The sequence below is a fragment of the Hesperophylax consimilis genome, chromosome 18 (assembly GCF_061612785.1).
Source record: "Hesperophylax consimilis isolate HC1 chromosome 18, BYU_Hcon_1.0, whole genome shotgun sequence".
Classification (NCBI taxonomy): domain Eukaryota; kingdom Metazoa; phylum Arthropoda; class Insecta; order Trichoptera; family Limnephilidae; genus Hesperophylax; species Hesperophylax consimilis.
This window is the reverse complement of record NC_142853.1, coordinates 22,057,542-22,075,416: the sequence shown is the minus strand read 5'-3', so window position 1 is coordinate 22,075,416 and position 17,875 is coordinate 22,057,542. Positions and strand designations below refer to the sequence as shown.

Below are 17,875 nucleotides of genomic sequence, written 5' to 3'. Positions count from 1 at the left end.
AAACACGATTCCGCAATCTACACAACTTCTTAGCTAAGCAGCAAACCTGAACTCGAATATTAAGGCGCAATTATTGACCGGTCAGTGGTTGAGTGGGCATAGCGCTTGGGTCTTACCCGAGCGTCGCGTGTTCGATTCCTCGGCTGGCTAAGTCTTCAATCACAACACAAGCAACATTTTCGGCTTTCTGTGGTGGTAGTAGGAGATTTTCAAACATTGTTGGGTTATTCGTAACCCGGAATGTTTGTCGTTCTTTTAAAAAAAAAATAAAAAATTGACTCGCGCCTACCAAAGCACGATTCCGCAATCTACACAACTTCTTAGCTAAGCAGCAAACCTGAACTCGAATATTAAGGCGCAATTGCTCGCGCATACCAAAACACGATTCCGCAATCTACACAACTTCTTAGCTAAGCAGCAAACCTGAACTCGAATATATTAAGGCGCAATTATTGACCGGTCAGTGGTTGAGTGGGCATAGCGCTTGGGTCTCACCCGAGCGTCGCGTGTTCGATTCCTCGGCTGGCTAAGTCTTCCATCACAACACAAGCAACATTTTCGGCTTTCTGTGGTGGTAGTAGGAGATTTTCAAACATTGTTGGGTTATTCGTAACCCGGAATGTTTGTCTTTCTTTTTAAAAAAAAAATTGACTCGCGCCTACCAAAACACGATTCCGCAATCTACACAACTTCTTAGCTAAGCAGCAAACCTGAACTCGAATATTAAGGCGCAATTATTGACCGGTCAGTGGTTGAGTGGGCATAGTGCTTGGGTCTTACCCGAGCGTCGCGTGTTCGATTCCTCGGCAGGCTAAGTCTTCAATCACAACACAAGCAACATTTTCGGCTTTCTGTGGTGGTAGTAGGAGATTTTCAAACATTGTTGGGTTATTCGTAACCCGGAATGTTTGTCGTTCTTTTAAAAAAAAAATAAAAAATTGACTCGCGCCTACCAAAGCACGATTCCGCAATCTACACAACTTCTTAGCTAAGCAGCAAACCTGAACTCGAATATTTAGGCGCAATTTTTGACCGGTCAGTGGTTGAGTGGGCATAGCGCTTGGGTCTCACCCGAGCGTCGCGTGTTCGATTCCTCGGCTGGCTAAGTCTTCCATCACAACACAAGCAACATTTTCGGATTTCTGTGGTGGTAGTAGAATATTTTCAAACATTGTTGGGTTATTCGTAACCCGGAATGTTTGTCTTTCTTTTTAAAAAAAAAATTTAAAAAAAAAAATTGACTCGCGCCTACCAAAACACGATTCCGCAATCTACACAACTTCTTAGCTAAGCAGCAAACCTGAACTCGAATATTAAGGCGCAATTATTGACCGGTCAGTGGTTGAGTGGGCATAGCGCTTGGGTCTCACCCGAGCGTCGCATGTTCGATTCCTCGGCTGGCTAAGTCTTCCATCACAACACAAGCAACATTTTCGGCTTTCTGTGATGGTAGTAGGAGATTTTCAAACTTTTTTGGTTATTCGTAACCCGGGAATGTTTGTCTTTCATAAAAAAATAAAAAAATTTGACTCGCGCCTACCAAAACACGATTCCGCAATCTACACAACTTCTTAGCTAAGCAGCAAACCTGAACTCGAATATTTAGGCGCAATTTTTGACCGGTCAGTGGTTGAGTGGGCATAGCGCTTGGGTCTCACCCGAGCGTCGCGTGTTCGATTCCTCGGCTGGCTAAGTCTTCCATCACAACACAAGCAACATTTTCGGCTTTCTGTGGTGGTAGTAGGAGATTTTCAAACATTGTTGGGTTATTCGTAACCCGGAATATTTGTCTTTCTTTTTAAAAAAAAATTTTAAAAAAAAATTGACTCGCGCCTACCAAAACACGATTCCGCAATCTACACAACTTCTTAGCTAAGCAGCAAACCTGAACTCGAATATTTAGGCGCAATTTTTGACCGGTCAGTGGTTGAGTGGGCATAGCGCTTGGGTCTCACCCGAGCGTCGCGTGTTCGATTCCTCGGCTGGCTAAGTCTTCCATCACAACACAAGCAACATTTTCGGCTTTCTGTGGTGGTAGTAGGAGATTTTCAAACATTGTTGGTTTATTCGTAACCCGGAATATTTATCTTTCTTTTTAAGAAAAAATTTTTAAAAAAAATTGACTCGCGCCTACCAAAACACGATTCCGCAATCTACACAACTTCTTAGCTAAGCAGCAAACCTGAACTCGAATATTAAGGCGCAATTATTGACCGGTCAGTGGTTGAGTGGGCATAGCGCTTGGGTCTTACCCGAGCGTCGCGTGTTCGATTCCTCGGCTGGCTAAGTCTTCAATCACAACACAAGCAACATTTTCGGCTTTCTGTGGTGGTAGTAGGAGATTTTCAAACATTTTTGGGTTATTCGTAACCCGGAATGTTTGTCGTTCTTTTTAAAAAAAAATAAAAAATTGACTCGCGCCTACCAAAGCACGATTCCGCAATCTACACAACTTCTTAGCTAAGCAGCAAACCTGAACTCGAATATTAAGGCGCAATTGCTCGCGCATACCAAAACACGATTCCGCAATCTACACAACTTCTTAGCTAAGCAGCAAACCTGAACTCGAATATTAAGGCGCAATTATTGACCGGTCAGTGGTTGAGTGGGCATAGCGCTTGGGTCTTACCCGAGCGTCGCGTGTTCGATTCCTCGGCTGGCTAAGTCTTCAATCACAACACAAGCAACATTTTCGGCTTTCTGTGGTGGTAGTAGGAGATTTTCAAACATTGTTGGGTTATTCGTAACCCGGAATGTTTGTCGTTCTTTTAAAAAAAAAAAAAAAAATTGACTCGCGCCTACCAAAGCACGATTCCGCAATCTACACAACTTCTTAGCTAAGCAGCAAACCTGAACTCGAATATTAAGGCGCAATTGCTCGCGCATACCAAAACACGATTCCGCAATCTACACAACTTCTTAGCTAAGCAGCAAACCTGAACTCGAATATATTAAGGCGCAATTATTGACCGGTCAGTGGTTGAGTGGGCATAGCGCTTGGGTCTCACCCGAGCGTCGCGTGTTCGATTCCTCGGCAGGCTAAGTCTTCAATCACAACACAAGCAACATTTTCGGCTTTCTGTGGTGGTAGTAGGAGATTTTCAAACATTGTTGGGTTATTCGTAACCCGGAATGTTTGTCGTTCTTTTAAAAAAAAAAAAAAAAATTGACTCGCGCCTACCAAAGCACGATTCCGCAATCTACACAACTTCTTAGCTAAGCAGCAAACCTGAACTCGAATATTTACGCGCAATTATTGACCGGTCAGTGGTTGAGTGGGCATAGCGCTTGGGTCTCACCCGAGCGTCGCGTGTTCGATTCCTCGGCTGGCTAAGTCTTCCATCACAACACAAGCAACATTTTCGGCTTTCTGTGGTGGTAGTAGAATATTTTCAAACATTGTTGGGTTATTCGTAACCCGGAATGTTTGTCTTTCTTTTTAAAAAAAAAATTTAAAAAAAAAATTGACTCGCGCCTACCAAAACACGATTCCGCAATCTACACAACTTCTTAGCTAAGCAGCAAACCTGAACTCGAATATTTAGGCGCAATTATTGACCGGTCAGTGGTTGAGTGGGCATAGCGCTTGGGTCTCACCCGAGCGTCGCGTGTTCGATTCCTCGGCTGGCTAAGTCTTCCATCACAACACAAGCAACATTTTCGGCTTTCTGTGGTGGTAGTAGGAGATTTTCAAACATTGTTGGGTTATTCGTAACCCGGAATGTTTGTCTTTCTTTTTTAAAAAAAAATTGACTCGCGCCTACCAAAACACGATTCCGCAATCTACACAACTTCTTAGCTAAGCAGCAAACCTGAACTCGAATATTAAGGCGCAATTATTGACCGGTCAGTGGTTGAGTGGGCATAGCGCTTGGGTCTTACCCGAGCGTCGCGTGTTCGATTCCTCGGCTGGCTAAGTCTTCAATCACAACACAAGCAACATTTTCGGCTTTCTGTGGTGGTAGTAGGAGATTTTCAAACATTGTTGGGTTATTCGTAACCCGGAATGTTTGTCGTTCTTTTTAAAAAAAAATAAAAAATTGACTCGCGCCTACCAAAGCACGATTCCGCAATCTACACAACTTCTTAGCTAAGCAGCAAACCTGAACTCGAATATTAAGGCGCAATTGCTCGCGCATACCAAAACACGATTCCGCAATCTACACAACTTCTTAGCTAAGCAGCAAACCTGAACTCGAATATTAAGGCGCAATTATTGACCGGTCAGTGGTTGAGTGGGCATAGCGCTTGGGTCTCACCCGAGCGTCGCGTGTTCGATTCCTCGGCTGGCTAAGTCTTCCATCACAACACAAGCAACATTTTCGGCTTTCTGTGGTGGTAGTAGGAGATTTTCAAACATTGTTGGGTTATTCGTAACCCGGAATGTTTGTCGTTCTTTTTAAAAAAAAAATTGACTCGCGCCTACCAAAACACGATTCCGCAATCTACACAACTTCTTAGCTAAGCAGCAAACCTGAACTCGAATATTAAGGCGCAATTATTGACCGGTCAGTGGTTGAGTGGGCATAGTGCTTGGGTCTTACCCGAGCGTCGCGTGTTCGATTCCTCGGCAGGCTAAGTCTTCAATCACAACACAAGCAACATTTTCGGCTTTCTGTGGTGGTAGTAGGAGATTTTCAAACATTGTTGGGTTATTCGTAACCCGGAATGTTTGTCGTTCTTTTAAAAAAAAAATAAAAAATTGACTCGCGCCTACCAAAGCACGATTCCGCAATCTACACAACTTCTTAGCTAAGCAGCAAACCTGAACTCGAATATTTAGGCGCAATTATTGACCGGTCAGTGGTTGAGTGGGCATAGCGCTTGGGTCTCACCCGAGCGTCGCGTGTTCGATTCCTCGGCTGGCTAAGTCTTCCATCACAACACAAGCAACATTTTCGGCTTTCTGTGGTGGTAGTAGAATATTTTCAAACATTGTTGGGTTATTCGTAACCCGGAATGTTTGTCTTTCTTTTTAAAAAAAAAATTTAAAAAAAAAATTGACTCGCGCCTACCAAAACACGATTCCGCAATCTACACAACTTCTTAGCTAAGCAGCAAACCTGAACTCGAATATTAAGGCGCAATTATTGACCGGTCAGTGGTTGAGTGGGCATAGCGCTTGGGTCTCACCCGAGCGTCGCATGTTCGATTCCTCGGCTGGCTAAGTCTTCCATCACAACACAAGCAACATTTTCGGCTTTCTGTGATGGTAGTAGGAGATTTTCAAACTTTTTTGGTTATTCGTAACCCGGGAATGTTTGTCTTTCATAAAAAAATAAAAAAATTTGACTCGCGCCTACCAAAACACGATTCCGCAATCTACACAACTTCTTAGCTAAGCAGCAAACCTGAACTCGAATATTAAGGCGCAATTGCTCGCGCCTACCAAAACACGATTCCGCAATCTACACAACTTCTTAGCTAAGCAGCAAACCTGAACTCGAATATTTAGGCGCAATTTTTGACCGGTCAGTGGTTGAGTGGGCATAGCGCTTGGGTCTCACCCGAGCGTCGCGTGTTCGATTCCTCGGCTGGCTAAGTCTTCCATCACAACACAAGCAACATTTTCGGCTTTCTGTGGTGGTAGTAGGAGATTTTCAAACATTGTTGGGTTATTCGTAACCCGGAATATTTGTCTTTCTTTTTAAAAGATTCCGCAATCTACACAACTTCTTAGCTAAGCAGCAAACCAGAACTTTGAAGGTACACCCACCCTGTCCCACCCCGGTATAGGTGACTTATGGTCACCCCTTCGGAGCTCTCGCATGAATCTAATTTTTTTAAATAAAAGGCTCTACAATTAGCAAACCAGAACTCGAATATTAAGGCGCAATAAGGAAGTTGAGTCCAGTTTGTTTTCATAATTAAATTAAATCTCAAAGTTTAAATTTTATTTAGCCCGCCAAAACGAGCGGAATCCGAGCTGTCAGTGGCGGGGTGTGGGTGTGACGTCATTCGAACTGTGAAAACCACGTCGCTTAAGCATTTTGTATGGAAAAATTTTTAATTCTTCAACAAGGAATTCCAGTATCTTGTTTACCAATGTTAACCGTCTATTAGAATTGATGTTATTTAAAAAAAATTGATTAAGATTTCATAGTTAAAATAATATTTTAAGTTAGTATATTTGCTTTTCCCGCCCGGTACGGTACTTGTACGGTATTGCCGTCGCTCTTTGTTGACGTGCCCCGCGCGAATTCGGGACCACCGCGCAGAAAAGTAAAGACCAAAAGTAAAATAACGGTATACAGCCCAGTTCACTGTGAGACTTTTCTGGGCGGCCGGCGGCCTGAAGTGTATCACATGTTATGTGACATGTATCATAATAAAAACTTCTAAGTTATGCAATTAACTTTGCGCAGTGGCGATATCGTAACCAATGAGGTTTATCCGAGGTGCGATTATTGCTAGTTGAAAACTTTTTTTATTATAAAGCACTATACGAATATGTATCTTTAGAAATCCATTTCATATAATAATAACAACAAATACGTACATATATTTGACAAACCCAAATAAACGTTAGGCCTATACACCTCTCTCATCTAAACCGACCATCTCTCATGTAATAGAAAGAGATGCACCATAATCCGTTGTACGTACAAGTCACGACACATGTGACGTCAGAATTCTTTCGACCAATCGTGGAGCGTATACAGTCTATTGCTATTGAATGCTTTTTCAAGAACGTTTAACTAATTCTAAGAATAATAATATAGAAATATATTTATATATTCAGAATCGATATTTTTTGATCTACATGAACATATTTTTTATAAGTCAAAATATTTTTCACTCAACTTTCTTATTGTATTAAACTAAAGATGAAAATTACTTATCGGCTGCTCGGCAATATTCGGAAATGCTCGGCCGTGACGTCACAAAAAGAATCTGAGCGGAGAACCAATTTCAAATAAAGCGCCGAAACACTTCACTTCGGGTATGCTCGGATATGTTGGCCACGCCCCCTGTCGACTAGTCGCTGTGCATATAGCGACTCCCGATGTGAATATGCTTAAAATAAAGTAAAATAATGCTTATATATGGAATGTAATACGACAATTGGGTTTATTCTCCTTTTCACATCTATTTTTACAAGTTTTCATAGTACAAGTCAACATTTTGCCGTGTTATTTCGTAAAATGAACCGATGATGCCTCGACCATAGTTCGCACAAGAATGATGACGTCACGTTTTCAAATTTCATTTGAGGCCATACGCGAGCCCAGCCGGCTCAATGGAACCGGTATGGGGAGTGGGGATAATACGCTTTTAATCACTTAGGGCAGGTCTACTAATATTCATATGTCTATGGTTCCTATTATTTACGCAGGAGGGGTCGAGATGACTATGGGCGTGCTTTATTTTATTTGATATAACATGGTCTGTCATTTGACAAGTGCTCTCTGAGTGGAAATTACCCAAGGATCGACGGAAAGACGCATAACGCTAATGCCAGATGATTAGGGACTAACTTGTTAAAATTGCAGTTGATTGGTAATTGCTTGATGTAGATACAGGGGGGACAAACTAAATATTGAAGAATTAATATATCTAAACGAAGCATGAAACAGAACGAAACTATTATACTACTAGACAAATCTATACAATAGAAAATATTATACAAAATCTCCTCTCATTACTTCTTGCTGTAACATCATCATTAAATCGACGTTAGCACCTAATTTTTTTTTGGTTTTATTTTGTGTGGAGGATCTTTTTAAGGAAAGGAAGGAGAGGAAGTTCTGTAGAGAAATAAGGTTGGGCAGGAATCTATGGTTAATTGGGTCTAGGAGTGACTAAGGTATGAATCCATCCCTCCCGCTGCGGTACAAGACGATGGGTTGAGAGAAACCAGCTGATCAAAGTAAGGGTCTCCCAAAACCGGCCTCTCCCGATTCCCCGCCAAGATCTGAACTCACCTCACCCAATGAACCCCTGCTAAGTGACCAAACTTAGCGAACCATTTAGGGTGACCTCTAACAGAGGTGTCGATTATCCAATATATGGTTCCCGGGTCGGCGGTGCATCTGGACGAAGATCTTTCACTCAAATCTCACACGGAGAAAAATGAGATATTGCTGATTTATTAAATCCGGTTAAAAAAGAGATTGCATGCCTATTGAACTTTTAACACATATATAATGTATCGAATACACGTTCATGCACCTGCATTTGTCCTGATATGTACAATATACAAAGACGAAATGAGAAAATGAGAATTTTTATTGTTTATTGTTTATTGTTGTTGTTATACGCCCATAGGGGCTTTTACATAGATTATAAATAAGTTTTACATAAGTTATCGAGTTAGAATTTATACTAAGAGTTATAAAAGTGAAGAATTTTAAAAAAATATACAAGTAGTTTTTGAAGAATATGGCGTAAAGAAACATTTTAAACAACATAATATTTAACAATAACAAAGAACAAAATATAATATAAAACATTACAATAACATATCTAATCGTTAAATCTATTACAATAATTTGTATGATTCCACAAAGTGTTGGTTTAATTTGAATTTAAGATTATAAAGGGAATCATGGAATATATCTATAATACCACCAAACTTGTTGCCCAAATCATGCATCCTATTGGTAAGTGAGTTTGACTGATAGTTGGTTTTATATGTGTCGCAAAAGAATGTTGTATTTTGTCTAGTATTTCTTGTCGGTACATAGAGTTTAATAGCAGCAACGATGGCAGGGCTGTCAATAAGGTTGTTCATGACTCTGTATAATAAAATTAGGTCTGAAATGGTTCTTCTGTCAGACAGCGTAATTAAATTAAGTCCATTCATCAAATTTACATAATTAATGTATTCTATTGGAATTTTAAGCTTGAAATTTAAGTACCTAAGAAATTTGTGTTGAACCCGTTCTAATTTGTTAGAGTGTACTTTATAGAAAGGAGACCAAATAGGTGAATTATATTCCACTTGGCTTCTAACTAGTGAAATGTAGAGTGTTTTCATGCAATCCAATGACTTAAAATCAGTTAGGGTTCTACAAAGGAAGCCAAGAATCTTTAAAGCCTTATTAGTTATATCATCTATATGCGCTGTGAATGTTAAGTTTGATTCGAATATAACTCCCAAGTCACGAATTTGTGATACTGGTGTTAATTTAACATTATTTAAATTATATTCATGTAAGATATGAGAATGAGTTCTGGAAAATCGTATTACTTGACATTTCTCAATGTTCAAAAATAACATATTTTGTTCGCACCATTTAAAAAATTTATCTAAATTAGCTTGTAAAATTAGGCAATCATATATATTTATATATATATATATTTATGAACACTTGTTCCGATTGTTGCGATAAGACATTCGTGTCTTACTGAAAGTTTATTAGAAAACCTGACAATTCATTATTCAAATGCCTTCAATCCCGTTTTCAACCGGATCACGAATAATTTGAAGTAATTCTTAATAAATTAAGTTTTGAACTTTTTGGCGGATGGTGAAGAGGTGTGACGCCACTGTTGAGACTGCCTTTTGGTTTCAGGCGTGTAGTGTGCAACCCAAGTTTCATCTCCAGTAACGATGGAGCGGAGAAATTCATCTCCATGGAGTTTGCAGCGCCTCAAAAACTCTTGTCCGGCTTCCACTCGATTCAACTTGTGTTGGTCTGTCAGCTGTTTCGGGACCCACCTCGCGGACAGTTTCCGATATCCAAGGATTTCTGTGATGATCTTCCCCCCATATTGCAGCAATGTTACCTTGCAAAAATATTTTCCAAAAACAACCAAAATTAAATCAAAATTATTTAATAACCAATATTTAAAATCATGATGAAAGAGAAAGGGGCCTTTTTGGCCCGGAGCTCTGTATGCCAATATTTCATAAGTCATAAGTGTAGTAGAGATCTGGAGATTTGCGGAAAAATCGCAGAAAGTTCTTCCACAGTCAACTGCGATCGTCACGGAGCGTTTTTTCGATTTTTACCACAATTTCGTCAGTCACAATTGAAGGTCTTCCGCTCCTCTGATCATCACGCACAGACGTACGACCGTTTTTAAACTCGCGATATCACTTGTACACACTCGTACGATTCATAGCTTTATCACCATATGCAGTTTTCACCTCATTATAAACCTCAAACGGATGTTTTCCCTTCCAAACGAGATAACGGATGACGCCGCGTATTTCGCACTTGGCGGGAGATTGGATTGACATTTCTCACGAAACGTGTTGTCGCGTCGACACTTCTCAATATACTGACCTTGAACCGGTCTCGTTGCGGAGGGGAAGAGTCAGGCTACACGTAAGTGTAGCCAACATGTCGAAAATAAAATTCATTCGGTCGTGAGAGCCTCAGTACACTTACTTTCTGGATACAACTCTCCCTAAAATAAACATTGACAGACTTCAGTCAGTTTTCAATGCTGCAGCAAAGCTGATAATTGGCGTTTCCAAATTTAATATTCCCAAATATTACATCTGCGGAACCTTCATTGGCTTAAATGTCAAAAAACAAACTCTGCTGGATGGTTTTGAAGCAATACCTGACAAGGCGCCACCCTATTTGCCGGAACGGTGCATTTAAAACGATGCAACCCTATTAATAACCAAAAACATATTATTATTAATTCAAAGAAAGAAACATTATATTATGGAAGTTTAGTGGCCCTGGCTTAGTTTATAATGTGACATGTTATATTTTACAAGAAGCATTGTGCAGTCATGTTGAACACTTTCAATGCACGATGGAAACCGCCTTTGTTCGGGTGTTTAAGAAATGAATGATTGAACAATTGACTGTTATTGTTTCTCATTTCCTGACTTCCTGCCTCACCGTGCCCAAGGTTAAAAACAGATAAATTAGAATAATAGCCGTATTCGCCTTGGTGGTAAAACTACACCGAGGGTTTTTGAATCACAGTTCGAATGCAGCTTATGAAATTATTAATTAATGAGAGTAACAAATCTGAGGTAAAAACAAAACGCTTTAGATTTAAAAAAGTGAAAGGCTAATCAGTTTTATGTCACAGTATTAAAATAATCTTAATAAATTAAAGAATATTAATCATGGTAATTCTAATAATAATATCACTGGGTGACATTCATGGCGAAGTAATATCACCACAAAGCAGTTTTAATAATAATAATAAGAAGAATTTATTCCCGAATGTATGCAGGGGTAGTAATAGAGTTACATAATTAGAGTTAGAACAATAATAATAATATATAGGTGATTCCGGTAGGCACAAAAAATCGGAATTTAAGTGAAAAAACAAAATATAAACACAAAAATGAGGATATTTGCACATCTCCCGTCTCCAGAGGGCCATCAGAGCAACCATGGCAGTGATGATTTTGTTACTTGATTGGCGTAGTCTGCGCCATAAGCTTCCCATGTGATAGCGGAGAAGTGCTCTGATAGAGTGTACTCGTCCTTCCAGGAACATTTCCGTGGCGCTGCAGTATTTTATTTTATTTATTAACGCCCTATCGGGCTTTTACATAGTAAATTGACAGTATATGTATGTAAGTGTAACATGTACATGGATAAAATAGCTAAATATAATTTACTCATAAGGTAATTAGAAAATAAATTTATGTAATATACTGATATGTATTATAAAACAAATGTTTAAATATCTCGGTATCTTGGTAGGCGGAATAGTTGGCGATAAGCATTATTGTAAGCGACTTTTAGTTTATGCCATTGGGATGCAGTGTAATCCACCCACAGTTCTGACGTGTACAGCGAAGTGCCGAATGCGTTGAAAAGTATCTTTTTCACGTTTGTACTGCAAAAGTTAAAACGCCTTGACAGCATACCTGCTCTAACGGATATTGCTCTTCTTTGCCTTTCCATATCCTCAACGTCTTTCAGGTCGTCTGTGATAATATGTCTCAGGTATTTGACGCTACGACTGACATCCATTTTCCTTCCATCTAGCCATACTGAAGGTGTTAGCATGTCTTCGTTTTTGCATTTGAAAATCATAACTATCGACTTGGACGTATTATATACAAGGTTATGATTTTTTGCAAAATCTTCACATATTTGGATTAGTTTCATTAGTGCGCTAAGTGACGGTGCTAGAAGAACCATATTAGTCCAGTCAGCCTGTGTCGTAGAACACCATTTAGACCAACTAAATAGTATAAAGCTAATTTTTTCCCCATCGACTACTACCATTTAGACAAGTGTTTAGAAAAAAGTCCCCGCCCCTACCCCCCTTGCTTCCCCCCCTGTGCCCCCCCAAACATGAAAAGTGTAAGGGTTTCGTAAATCGCGTCTATCTCAATTATTAAACAACATATCGGATTGGAATTTTTTTTATTCTCTTTGCTGTAACATTTTCTACAAAAAAAGTTCAGTTAACTTTCGTCGTAACTTTTACCGTTTGTTTGTAATTCGTATGATAAGGTAAAAATTTGTATATTTTTTGGCACATAATTTTATATTTTGTCACAGAACTTTTCAGGCCGACATTTTATGAAAAAATATTTCCTACAAAAGTTGTAGTCCCTGTTATTACCTTTAAAATGATATATTTTAATGTGTACTTTATGGCTAGGAAACGCCAAATATCAACCGTGAAAGTCGGGATGTGACATCAGAGTGTACTGGCCTTGAGGAGGGGGTTTCGGGTTGTTGCATGCAGAGTGACTGATGTCAAGGCCATAAATAGGTCAGTTACGGAAACCCGCCAGACAGAAAGGGTCGCGTCGCGAGAGTCCGTGTTTCGCAGTGATTGTGTTTTATGGTTTGTGTTTTACGGTTTGTGTTTGTTTTTGTGAACCAAAATGGAGGGCGAGTCATGTGTTATTTGCAATGAACCTTTATCTGTAAGTCAAAATGTTACAGTTACTTCTAAGGGGATTAAAAATTTAATCGAATCTAGCCTTCAAAGGAAGGACGGCCTACAGTGTAAATTCGAAACTCTTCCGACAGTCAGTATACACAAAGAATGCCGTAAAGTGTATACCCGTAGTAGTTCAATAAAAACTTACATAGCGAGCTCCAAAAACGTTGAAGATTTTGAATCAAACAGTGCGCCTATAAAACGTAGGTCTAATTCTCAGAAGTTTAATTTAAAAGTGAATTGCTTATTTTGTGGAATGGATGCGGTGGTAAATATAAAGACTCCAACAGAATATAGGAAACCGGTCCATTTAGTTCATACTTTAACTATAAAACAAACTATATCTAAATATATTGAAAATAGGAATGATGATTGGGGTGATTTGGTTAGGTCCAGGCTAGAAGGAGTTGTAGACCTCGTAGCTGCTGAGGGGCGTTATCATTCCGACTGTTATGCTAGGTTTTCGAAACAACCCACTCAATCATCCAGTACGTACGCAGATCGTGGTAGACCAGTTGACGATTTATTAAAAGAATCATTCATAAAAGTTTGTGATTTCATTGAGGAAAACGATGATTGCCAGCATAGTATTTCTGACCTTTTGCAATTGATGAAAAGTGTGTCAGGCAGAAACCAGGTTTATGAAATTAACTACTTCAAAACTCTATTACTTAGGCACTTTGGTGAAAGACTTCTTATTACAAACATAAAACATAAATCCTCCATCGTTTGTTTAAGAGATGGGGCGGGCAAGGTTTTGTCTGAAACTTGGTACTCTCAAAAGAAAAGCAATAAAGATGATGAGATTAGGAGAATCGTTTCTACAGCAGCAGCTTTGATAAGACAAGAAATTCAAAATCAAGTGTATGATGACTCGACTTACCCCAGTGTTGAAGATATAAGGTCAGGCGGGAAAGATGTTGTTCCACAACTTCTAGATTTGTTTTTAAACGATCTAACGAAGAGAAGAAGGCAAACTTCAGACGAAAGTATGGACGTAAAACGAAAGAGGACTACCATAAATCACATGATATTAAAACTATGTAGGCCTAGGTCTTTTCAATCACCTGTCCAGTCTGCTTTTGGATGATACTTATCTAGACGGTATGGCTCTAAACATTTAATAGACATTTGTTCATCTCTGGGATGTTCAACGTCATACTATGAGACAGAAATGTACTTACAATCGCTGTTAAAAGCAGGCGGGCCCCAAATTGAGGAAAGGATTTTTTTCCAATTTGTATTTGACAATATTGATATCAACTTAAGAACTCTTGACGGTAAAGACACATTTCACGCTCTCGGAGGCATACAGTGCGTAACTCCAAAAACAGCTGTGTCGAGTGATGTCCGAGTTCCACGTGTTAAGACATGCGACTTTGAAGGTAAATTCAATGTCCCAGTTTTGATGTATACTAAAAAGGCGAAAAGTGGCTTAAAGTCCTTAACAATAGAAAACATTTCTGAAAATATGCCCACTCAATGCTTAGTCTCAGCTCGTAACATGCTTTGGTTATGTAGTTTTGCTTTTGTGCCAGTTTCACTACCTGGATGGTCTGCATACATGCGAAACTGTTACGATGGTAGACAAAACTTTGAACCATCTTATGTACTGGCTTTGCCTTTTATAAACATAGATCCAGGAAATCCGACTGCTATTTATTCTGCCCTTAGTTACGCTTCTAAAGAGAGCAAGTTAGCTGGCCAGCCGTGTATTGTCACTTTTGACCAACCACTTTTCCTGAAAGCAGTAGACATTGTTGCAAGTTCTTCTACAGAAGAAGGCCTGTAGTTGTTGTCGGACAGGATACTGATCTTTTCGTTCTATTGTTAGGGCTACCACAGTGTCAAAATGTGCAACTATTCTTTCACAAACCCTCTGGCACACCATCAACGTATGACATCAGCAAGATTCGTGAAGAGATTGGTGATATGAAGGATGTGGTATTATTTTTGCATGCTATCACAGGATGTGATACCACATCTTATTTATTCGGCAAATGCAAAATTAACGCGTACAAATTGCTAAGTTCATCAAATGATCTCCGCACAAAAGTTTTACAGTTTTATGAAAAACAGGCAGACAAAAATATTCTCAAAGAGGTAGGAGAGGCTTTTGTCTTGAAACTATATGGATGCACAAGGTCTCCAAGTCTGAATGACAGTAGATATTCAATGTACCTTAAAGCTGTTGCAAAAATGTCATTAAAATCCAAATTTAAAATGGCGTCCCTCCCTCCAACATCTGATGCTGCTGAACAACACGCCTATCGAACATACTATCAGATTCAAAAATGGATTGGAGATAAGGAAATCAGCGCTATGGACTGGGGATGGATTTTAACAGACAACATGCTGTACCCAGTGCACTCAAAAAAACCACCGGCACCTGAAGAAGTTATAAACTTAGTTTCCTGCAACTGCAAAAAGGCTTGCAAAAATAATTGTAGCTGCTTTAAAGCATCACTTGATTGCACAGAAATGTGCGGGAGCTGTGGTGGATCATGCAGCAATGTAACTTTGGTTGAAGTCGAGGAAAATGAAGAACCTCTCATGGAAGTTTAGGATATGATCAAATTAAGATACCGCAATTATTTTGTTCTAAAATAACATCTTTAAAAAATATTACATGCATTTTCAAACCAAAAACTATTTAAAATACCTATTTTCGCTGTATACAAGGACTTATTATTATTTGAAACAAATTTAAAAAGTGGGGAATTTAGGTTTCACCGAGACTCGATTAGTTTTATTTATGGAAAATGCAATAGTGTACCTTGAAGATAAAAAACACTATCACTATACAACAATATCTGCATTGCAACGCCGCGCCGGCCGGCCCCACCTCGACCGAACCCGCCATGATAATCTCGCTGGATCTCCAACAAAGTAAGTACTATTTTATATCATTTTAAAGGTAATAATAGGGGCTACAACTTTTGTAGGAAATATTTTTTCATAAAATGTCGGCCTGAAAAGTTCTGTGACAAAATGTAAAATTATGTGCCAAAAAATATACAAATTTTTACCTTATCATACGAATTACAAACAAACGGTAAAAGTTACGACGAAAGTTAACTGAACTTTTTTTGTAGAAAACGTTACAGCAAAGAGAATAAAAAAAATTGCAATCCGATATGTTGTTTAGTAATTGAGATAGACGCGATTTACGAAACCCTTACACTTTTCATGTTTTGGGTGGGCACAGGGGGGGAGGCAAGAGGGGTAGGGGCGGGGACTTTTTGCTAAACACTTGTCTAGATGATAGTAGTCGATGGGGAAAAAATTAGCTTTATACATAGACATATGAATATTAGTAGACCTGCCCTAAGTGATTAAAAGCGTATTATCCCCACTCCCCATACCGGTTCCATTGAGCCGGCTGGGCTCGCGTACGGCCTCAAGTGATATTTGAAAACGTGACGTCATCATTCTTGTGCGAACTATGGTCGAGGCATCATCGGTTCATTTTACGAAATAACACGGCAAAATGTTTACTTGTACTATGAAAACTGGTAAAAATAGATGCGAAAAAAGAGAATAAACCCAATTGTCGTATTACATTTCATATATAAGCATTATTTTATTTTATTTTAAGCATATTCACATCGTATAATATGAATCAGTTGTTACTATCACATCGAGAAACGTCTGGACGCGAAACACAAAGCTGGTTGGTTGCTGGGAAGTAAATTATGAACATTTATAAAAGTGTCTTAACTAAATACTCTGAACTAACTACGACTCTGAATATAGAAGCTGCCTTACTTTGCCGAATTTGGACTTCGCAAATTTGTTCATAACGTGGCGAGTAATTTGCGCTCCCATGTAAAAATGTCTATTCATTCAAAGCAGATTTTACTTTTAAGAAGTAAATGGTGATATTATAATGCGAGATGCCTATTTACTGTCAGATTGATTTATTGACGAATCACAGTCATCTTCACTCCCTTCGTTCTTCAACAGTTGATTTTACCCCTCGCCTTTATCTTCTCGTCTATTAATTCCTATGTCTGTGGCTTTATACTATTTAGTTACATATAAAAACACAGGCTGACTGGACTATATCATCTGCGTAATTAATATTGTTTACACATACTCCTTGAACATGGCAACCTATCTTACTGTTATTAAGTCTTTGAATTAGTTCATCAGTGTATACATTAAAAAGTGCTGGAGACATGCTTCCTCCTTGCCTTACGCCACTTTTCAAATAAAATGGGTTGGAAAACTCGCCAGACCATTTCACCAGATTTTCTTGCTGCGTGTGCCAAATTGAAAGAATCGCTATTATATCTTCCGAAACTGTTTTTTTCCTGAGTTTTTCCCAGAGTTTATTGTGACAAACACTATTAAACGCTTTGCTTAGATCTAGAAAGCAGGTATAGATTTTACAAAGTCAAAAATAACTCTAACAGGACTCAAATAACTCAAACAGTAAATCAGGACAAAACATTACCTTTAAAACACGGCGAGTTTTAGTGTCATGAAATGTATGATTTTGAACTGACTCCATTATTTTCATCACGCGGTGGGTAATTTAGGCGTGAAATAAAGAGTCAATTATAATAGAACACGCCATATGGTTTTTGTTTTTTTTATCACTCGTATACTTATGTGGGACTACTTTATTTCCCCCCATATGTGGCAATACTAACGCGAATTAATCCGCTGCTATACGCAAGCGAGCATGAGAAGAAGAATCTTCATTCCTGTTTTAGCATTCGATTCAACCGCCAGTACTACCACTCTTTCTGCCACCGTCACCGCATTCTGTATAAATTATAATATTCGTCCTCTCGAATAAACTAAATCAATTGTGCAGAAACTCGTTTCAATCTCCCATCTCCTGAACACAATTAACGGTTTGGGAAGGCGCTGTAAATTACAGCTAATTACCGCCCTATACAAAAACTCGCTGCCACACTTATTTTCAATTCATTTAACAGGAAAACTTATATCAAAAGAAAAGAAGCCTGACCTATTGATTTAATAAATAATTTGTCACATTTATTGAAGACTAAAAAAGTAAATATCGTAATCA

At 38.9% G+C, this 17,875-nt stretch overlaps 1 pseudogene; it reads left to right on the top strand.

Annotated features, from left to right (window-relative positions):
- The first annotated feature begins 6,353 nt into the window (after positions 1-6,353).
- LOC149415511 (U4 spliceosomal RNA) lies at positions 6,354-6,473 on the top strand (annotated as a pseudogene).
- Positions 6,474-17,875: the final 11,402 nt, after the last annotated feature.